Here is a 9355-nt window from a genome sequence, read left to right as displayed (position 1 = left end):
AATCCTTGCTGATTGGCTATTACTGGCTATGGGTGGATCCCAAACCTAAAAAAAAGGGATTGCAAGGCCAGGGCAAAGGGAGTCCTCCCCCTTGAGTTGGGCTTCTGCCTGGCCCCCAATATTGCCAAATTATTATTTTCTAGTCTCTTTCATTTGTGTGAGGCCTCCACCAGAAACCGAACCATGAACCTGAACCCTGAAACACACGGGTCGTGAGGGAGACATTCGCAACTGGAGGCCAAACGTGGGACACTCGAAGCACTTGCTAACATGCACAGACCTACTAACCGATTGATGTCACAGCGAGTATTTGTGGCTGAAGAGATTTCACCTCTTAACACCGGGCTCACCTCAAGAGTGTGCATCAGTCACAACCCCTGTGTGCTCAGGGGAAATTTATTCTGTATTCTCTCTTGTTCTTGAGAACATTATGATTACTCTGAGCTCTTGGCAGTATCTGCATTCCTTTATCTCTGTCTAGGGAATACACCTGACGCAGGTTTCATTCAGAGCACCCACTCTCAGGTAAAAATTGCTACCTCTGTAAGGGACATTGTGGTTGTCACATTATGCTGTAATGAATTGTTTCAGGTTCTAATTCACTAACTTACAAACCACTTGCTGTCCTCTGTTCTGGTTTATGATCTTTCAGTAAAGGTGTTTTTTTCTTTTGTACCTTTAATTTGGGGGCTTATATTCACTACCTGGGATGACTAGAAAGGAAAGTTGTGATCTCTCAGCGTGGAGAGGTGAACAGATATGAATGGGTCCCAAACTTTCTGTGCTTTTGCAGGCACATAATAATGGCAGAAAATCACTGTTTGTCCCATATTAGCTTTTCTGAATTGCTGTCCAATGCCTTGAAAATTGTCTGCATGACTTTGTAGTTCTAATTTGCAGCCTGGTGCCTCTATTATTGCTGAAGTCAATGGTCACCCTGGAAAGGACGCCTTTGTTGTGTTTTTTGTGGACAAAATTATTTATAGTCTCTTGTCACAGTGTGTATTGCATAATTTTCAACAATGTTTCGGGGAATTCTTCCCCACATACTGGAAAGGAGCCATGTGACATGATGTATGAAATTTCATACCCTGGTGTCATCTTTGTATGACTCTGAGGTTTAAATGGAACCACCTCTAAGACATAATCACTTTACTCATAGTGAGTGGGGAAAATTGCATTAGATGAAAAGTGCCTCTTATGATTGTATTCCACAAATGACCAATGGTCTGTGGCTTTGTGATCTTTGCAGACAGACATTCTCAGGGCTTCCAAAACTTTCCTGTGGCTGAAGTCATTGGCAGAAAAAATAATCTCACAATTTTTTGGATTCCCCTGGACCATCTTGGGCATTCACCTCAAGGTTTCCTGATCAGCAAGATCTAAAAGCTAGAGGAAGGATAATCCTGTAGTCAATCCAAGGATGTGTCTTTATAACCAGTCAACATCCGTGTTGATTCCGATGGCAATAGTCTTCACTGTTTGTAATATTTGCTGCCAATGAGGCAAGGCTGGTCCTCCCAGGAAATTAGAAGAGAGATGGTAGAGCCCATATAGGGTTGTCATTGTAATTTTCTAGCAAGACAGAGATATCTAGGTCTTCATTTGGAAGCTCTTTTAAAGGCTTTATTTAGGTATATTTATAACTGACATGCAACAAAATACACTTTTCTAATGTCACCATTTGTTGAGCTTGGGCAAACGGATGAAACTGTGAAACCGTCTCATGTGGAATAAATGTATTTCTCACCCATATACAGTTTAGGGCAAAAGCAGAGTTACAGAAGTGAGTTTATAAAACAAAGAGCTTATTCTCTATTTTAAATAAGTATTTTATATATTTTAAAATATGTTCATTGATTTTTAAAAAAAGAAATGGAGAGAGAGAGAGAGAGGAATGGTGATATAAGAAACCTCAAATAGATGCCTCCTGTATGCCACCTACAGGGCATCCATCCAAGTATGTTCCCTTTCCTGGCATGGAATCAGTGACCTTTCATGGCAAGGGTTGTTGCCCAACCAACTTAAGTACAATGGCCAGGGAAGAGTTTATACTTCTATTATTATTTATTATTGAATTAATTTTCATACACTCTAAAGCTACATTACTCCACCCTATATTTTCCTCCGGCCTTTTATAATCTATCTTCTGCCTTCCTCACCGTAAATGCACTCATTGATTTTCCTTCCTTTACAAGATTAGTTCACATTTTTCATAAAATTTGAAACACTATAAGGTGTTCATTCTTTAACAAATATTGGTCTCTGTCATGCTACACAGTTATTTTGAGATTGAACACTAATGCTTATGTGAAATGTTATTTTTTATTGCTGAGTAGTATTATGTTCTGTGTATTATCACTTTATTGATCTTTCTATGGTTTTTGTTATTTCCTGATTTAGGTTATTATAAATAAATTTTCTGGAAATACTGTGTTCAGTTATTTATATAAATGTATGTTTTACTTATCTAAATGTTACAGTGTAGGTACGTGTTTTGCATATGACGATATGCAAAACTGTGATCTCAAATGCTCATTCCCTTTGCCTTCCAATACACACAAAATAATGAAAATTCTACTTTTTCTTTATCCCTGTAAACACATGCTATCTTTAATATTTTTAAATTGTAGGCCCAAAAATCAGTATAAACTTGTTGTTTTTTGTTAATGCATTTCCATAGGAAATTTTTAGGGTGAGCATTTCTTTATGCATTTATCTACTCTGTCTTTATCTCTTTTATTGAAATGTCTGGTCTGAAACTTTTGCAATTTTTAAAATGAATTCAGGATTTAATCAATAGGAGGACAGTTCTGAATCTAAGACATCTCTATTCACTTCACCTATTCCTTAAGGACTCAACTGATTTCTTTTCCTTTTGGAACTATATGTTTTGAATACTGGAAGGAAAATTGTTTTTCTCACATTTTATCTTATGCACAATTTAATGCCCACTTGAATGATACACTTTTAAGTTAAATTTATGTTGCTAACATTCTCCACCATTTATTTCAAGTCAAAATATTCAATAGTAAATTAAGTGAAGTTAAGATTTGTACTATTTGTCAATTTTCCTGGTGGTAAATACTCTCATCATGATCAATTTCAAAATGACAAAATGTTGGCACAGAGCATGAGCCTGCTAGGATATTTCAGTAGCCCATCATTATATTTTATTTCCAACATGCTGATGTGGTAGGTACAAATATACTTGAGAACATTCATAATAAAATAGTAAAATAATGGAAAGTGACAAGTTTTAATTATTTTTTAACTTTGATGTAGGTGTAATTGATTTAAAATATACATTCAAAAATATAATTTTATTGATTTCACTGAGGAAGGATATATATTTAGAGAGAAAGATGAATGATGAGAGAGAATCACTGATAGGCTGCCTTCTGCATGCTCCACAATATGAATCCAGCCCACCACCTGAGCATGTGTCCTGACCAGGAATTGATCAGTGACCTATAGGGTCATAGGTTAACACTCAACCACTGAACCACACTTCCCCGCCTCTCCTAAGATTTTCAGGGATCCCACGCAACCTGCAACCAGGGTAGCAATGAGCAGTGGCAGCTCATCCTGGCCTAACCCCTGAATCTGCGTTCAAGGCCTCATTTACTCTGAATGCCCCGGGAGCTAACAGCAGCCTCACTTTGGCTCATTTATTTCCCACAATGTTTCTAGAGAGTCCAAGGAGCCTGCTGTTTCCTGTTCTATCTCTTTGCTGTTTCCTGTGCTATCTTAAGGCCTACATTTTTTCATTATCCCCAGTTTCAATTAATGTACCCTCAAAATCTTCTGAACTCCTGCAGTGAAATATTTTTTCTTTCTTTCTTTTTTTTTTGAAATCTTTTCTAACATAAAGTAATGAACTCTAACACTACAGACAAAGGTGAGGTTGACCTGCTCCAGCTGCTTCCTGTTCCTAAACACAGTTATGCCTGGGACATCTTCTACAAAACAGACCAAGGCATTATTTTGCTTAGAGGACCTGGGAGAAAACGTGATGGTCTTCACTCAAATGGGTGTAGTTGAATCAAATCAATTTTAACACTCTTCTTTTTTTATTGATTTTTTTTTAGAGAGAGAGGGAGACAGAGAAACATCAATGATGAGAGAGAATCATTGATCAGCTCTCTCCTGCATGCCCCCTACAGGGATGGAGCTCTCCAACCTAGGCATGAGCCCTGACTTGGAATCCAACCAGAGATACCTTGTTTCATGGGTCCATGCCCAACCACTGAGCCATGCCATGTGGGCAAACTATCATTTTATTGTTGACTCTATTACAAATAGACCCAATTTCCCCCATCCTCATCCCCCTTTGCCTCCCTCTCCCCTGCCCCCACCATTTCTAGGCGGACATTATTGTCTATGTCCATGGACTATGCATATATGTATATACTCTTTTTTTTTTTTTTTGCTGCATTTCACTTTACTTTGCACAAAATGAATACAACCAATTGACTAAGCAGCTCCAGAACTGTTAGTGTTCATTAATCAAGAAGTAACCCATGTCAGAAGGAAAACTTTTCAATTCCTCCCACACACATATTGTAAAGACAACAAACTCCTAACATATGTGACACAGGCTGGTTTTGACACATAGAAAGCCTAAGAAAGTAGGGTGAGTACTGAATAGCCACATGGTCAGACCAGGAGCCATGCTCCAGGAGCTAGACTACACCTAGCCTGTTATTCAGGCTGCCCGCATATACATCTCTTCTGTGGAGTTCACTGTCCCTTGTCAGACTGAAATCCAAGCAGCTCCTCCCATTTTCAGGCTCATCATTTCCAAGATGGACAATCCACACACAGAAATCCAGGCAGCTCAAATGTGCTCGCTCAGCTTTGTTTTACATGACACCTCCACCAGCCAGGCTCCAGTTCAAATTCTGTACAGGAAGTTCCCATTGTCATCAAAGAACTCTTGCCTCCTCTGAACACCTTGCTGCTGAAGTTCTGCTCAACCAGTTCTCTTGCCTTCAGTGCTTCCAGCTCCTTTGCACTTGGCAATTCACCGATGTCAGTGCCTCTGGCGCCCTCACCACCACTGGTGGAGTACTTCTGCAGCTCTCTCTGCTGACCTTGGGCTGCAGCAACAGACACAAAGCTTTCCTTCTCCAGGCTCTGGACTCCTTTATTCCTTCCCTTCTGTCTCCTCGGTGTGTTTCTACTCTGAGTATTGGGTTCTGTCACTCTCAAAGCTGTGCTGTGACCGTGGCCTTGGGATGAGGCTTCAGCTCCTGACACAGGGCGGCCTGCAGAAAGCAGCTCCCAGGCATCCCCAGGGCCTGGAAGCTGGTGGAGCGAGTGGGCAGGCCCAGCTTTCTGAAGGACTTTTTGATCCTGCTTCAGTTTCTTCTCCAATGTGGGTACAAACTTGCTTTTTAAAACCCTTCTGGTCACATCGGAGATAACATCCAAGCCTTCAGCCAATCTGGGAACTGAGCAGGACTCTGGAAATTCTTCATGTAAATACCGGATCTGCTCCCTGGCTTCCCTGATCAGAGTCCTGGGCGGGGCCCCTCGCGGCTCCATTTGCCTCTGAATTTTCTGGAACAGGATGACTTTTTTCTATCGTCTTGGGGTGCTGGCGGAGAGAACCAGTGGCAGAAGCTATGCGTGGGAGCAACATGGGTGGTTGAAGCCTCTGGACTAAATCAGGGAGCGCCCAGCCCTCCTCTCTTTGTTCAAGGCCCTGGAAATCTAACACCCACAACAGCAGCCCCTGAGCAAGGTGAGCTGAGCTCTCTAAACGGCGATGACATACGTTCCTTGTGAAGGGACCCTGGTCCCAAAGGAGTGAACACCTGCTCCTGCGCCTCTGATGAGGGAAGAAGCAGGGTACCTGCTTCAGGCCGAGGGCCCGGGAAGGAGCCGGTACCTCTCCACCTCCTGCAGCTCCCGCTCCTCTGGATCCCAGTCGGAATCTGGTCCGGCTCGCGGCCAGTAGGTCCCAGGCCTGCCTCCCCTGTGTCCCGAACCCACTGTGAGTGACCACAGCACAGACTCGCGCCCCGAACAGGAGACTCAGAGCAAGTGCCTAATTGACCCAACTGCTTTCAGCCTGAAACCTATGTATATACTTTAAAAATATTTTTATTGATTTAAGAAAGAGGAAGGAAGGGTGGGAGATAAATGAATCAATGATGAGAGAGAATCACTAATTATCTGCCTGTTACACGTCCCCACCCTCACCCAACTGAGAATTGAACCTAAAACCCATGCATGTTCCCTGACCAGGAATAGAACCAGGACCTCAAGGATCATAGGTCAGTGCTCAACCATTGAGCAACACCAGCCGGGCTATATTATATATTTTTTTAAAAATTTAAATGTATTTTTGATCGTTGATAGTAATACAGATGTCTCCCATTGTCGCCTGTGCATATATTCTTTGGGGGATCTCTCCCAGTTCTCCCCACACCCCTCTCCTGGGAGGTCTGCCCATCTGTTCCAATTAACCAGGCCTCTGGTCCCATCTTGTCCTTCCCCAGGGCCACTTGCTGAACCACATCACCTTTACTCACCAATGTCATTGGCTGGGATGCTAGCCCTCCCCTTGGCGTTTGAGAAAACTACCTTACCCAGAAAAGAATGCGATCATGTAGGCGGAGCTAAAGGGTACTTTGTGTAGGTACATCCGGTTAGGGCGGGACTTCCGCCTTCCTCTTCCTGGCGGGCATTTTGACCTCTTCAGTTTCTGCCAGGACTCTCAGGCTTCAGCCCACTCGTGGTGAGTAGGAGACCCCAGGAGGCAGCGTCCTTGCTGTGCAGGATGTGTCTGAAGCTTGTTGAGCACCAACAGGCCGGGATTGGGGCCTCCGTGCCTCCCAGACTCCTCTCTGCTTACCGCGTTCTTTCAGCCTGACCCCATTGAACCCCCCAGCCTAGGGGACTGGCGCCTCTTAGTTAGTTACTGCAGCCCAGGAAGCCGCCTCCAGAACAGTGAGTCGCCTCTGAGTGACACAGGGTGTAAAGGGGGGAAGAGGGCCACAGGCTGCAATGCCACTTTGTAAGGACACGGGGTGGGGCTGAGCCTGGAGGCTTAGGAAACCCGGGCCTGTTTGGGATCTAAAGGCAACAGAGAGATGAGGTGTGGATTTTGCACGAGGAGTTTTACTTTCATTCTCAAACGCTGGGAGCATAGATGATTGTGAAAAAAAGAGGGACATTTTCTGAGGTAGGGTTCTAACTTTCCCTAACATTGCTAAGAGGAAGAACAGACTAGAAGACAGAGGACAGTGGTTGTGGACAGGAAGGGGAAGTCCTGTAAATTACAAGGTAACTGGCAAGAGTGAGCACTGAGGACTGAGTCCTGAGATAATACAGGCATCTGGAGGGCACCTGGCCTCTGGGCTGGGCAAGGGTACTCACCAGCCCGAGCCTGGTTGTTGCCAGGCTCTCAACAGACCATTTTATTTCCATGAATTTTTGCAAATACAGAATCGATTAGGTGTATGGGCTTGTGGAGCTTATTTCAGGGTCTCACACACTTGTGGCCTCTGATAGAATGGACTCCTAGGCCTATCCAGCTGCTCTTATAGCTATTGGGCCTGGGCACTTTGAATGAACACTAAACCCAGAATCCTAAGGCCAGGGCTAGGGCTTCTTGAAGTGGACCTTTTTTCTGTCAACCAGTGTAATGAGTGGGAAGTCCTCCAGGACATAGGTTCCAGAATGTGCCAAGGCTTGGAGTGAGGAGTGAGCTGAATCAGGAACCGAGAGGTATGTTTTGGGGGGATATATATATTAGATGTAGAAAGGAAGGGAGAGACAGGGAAACAGTGATGAGCAAAATAGAAGGATCAGTTGCTGCCTGCACAAACCCTACTGTGAGTCCAGCCCACAACCCAGTCATGTGACCTCACTAGTGCATGGACTATGGTCAACCATCTCAGACATCAGCCAGGGATGTAGATCACTTTAATACAGGGAATCATGGTCAGGAAGGTAATGTTAGCAGTAGTTCAGAAGGAACAGTGTGAGCCTGAGTGTTAGCTTTCCTGCTGGGTCCACTGCTGGTGGGAGGTGGGTCACAACACAGCGCAGTGACAGAGTTGTCACGTAGAGTGTCGGGGAGAGATAATGGTTTTGAGGTGACCAAGGCCTTTAAAAGATGAGTGTACCTGAGATTAATTGGAGGCCACAGAGTAATTCAAACAAGATGAGATTGGGTTGGTACATATTTATTTCTCTAAACCCTCACCAGGATATTGTTGTGACTCTCAGTGTGGCCTGAATGGGGGAGTAACAGTCCGTTTTGTGGATTAGCTTAGCGGCTTGAATGGTCATCTGTGAGACTCACAAAGCATGGGCCAGCACAGCTCGACTTGAGTAACATTTAAGTGGAGAGATGTTGGCTGTGACTGGTGAAAGGACATCAAGTGCAGCACCACGGGAGGTGGGCTCTGGGTATGTGAGATCTGACTGTGGTTCTTTATACGTTAAATTTAAGGGAAAAACAGTCATGGACAGAGGTCTACATAGCAGGACTCAAGGCTGCCTCTGTCAGTGTGGACTATCAAAGTCTGGGCAGTACTTGATCCTGCTTGAATTTGGCAAGTGTTCTCTTGACCACACATGCTAAATAATAAGTAAGCGGGTGAGGAGATGACTATGGGTGGTGGGACTGTAGCAGTGCAGGTGTGAGAGAATTGTGGTAGAAAGAGTGATGAGCACTTGGAGAGGGAGTGTGACTTCATGGCCAGAGCACCCAGACATTGACATAAGAGTGAAAGAAGGGAAAGTCCATTTCTGGTGGAGTCTGGATGATAAAATAAGGGTACTTTTTGGATAATTGCCTGAAAATGGTGATGTTTTGGTGCTACCTGCCAGGTTCAGGGCTTAGATGACATTTATGTATCCACTTTTCTTTTATTAATGGGGATGACACACTGATGGTTAAGAATGAGATGGTATACATCAGTGTTCCCCAGGCTTGAAAATCTCCATGGGAATGGGTAAGGGAGAAGAGTAGGAGAGAAATGGATTACGGAGATGGTTATCTATAATTTTGGAAAATAAGGAAATTAGGAAACAACCTGTCCTTGCCGTGGCGAATTTGCATTACCTTTGAAGTTGTGCCTCTGGGAATGAAGCTGTGGGAGAGAAGTGTTGTTCAAAGAACTATGTGCAACAGGTAATACAAAGCTATGACCTCAGCACTCTGGGATTGTGGTTGTAAAGGTGAAATTTGACGCAATGTATTTGGTATCTTTGAAGAACAGTTTGAGGGACTACACAGGTATTGCCTGACAAGACCAGTATCAAATAACTCATACTCCCTTTCTGACCAACATCTCTTCCTACTCTATGTTCTTGACACGCACTCTACTGTCAA

General features: G+C 43.7%; 1 pseudogene; it reads right to left on the bottom strand.

The window, feature by feature from the left end:
- Positions 1 to 4772: 4772 nt before the first annotated feature.
- Positions 4773 to 6551, bottom strand: LOC129148502 (neugrin-like; annotated as a pseudogene).
- Between the last annotated feature and the right edge of the window lie 2804 nt (positions 6552 to 9355).

This window comes from Eptesicus fuscus, unplaced genomic scaffold (assembly GCF_027574615.1).
Source record: "Eptesicus fuscus isolate TK198812 unplaced genomic scaffold, DD_ASM_mEF_20220401 scaffold_68, whole genome shotgun sequence".
In the NCBI taxonomy this organism is placed as follows: Eukaryota; Metazoa; Chordata; class Mammalia; order Chiroptera; family Vespertilionidae; genus Eptesicus; species Eptesicus fuscus.
This window is presented reverse-complemented; position numbering and strand designations above follow the sequence as displayed.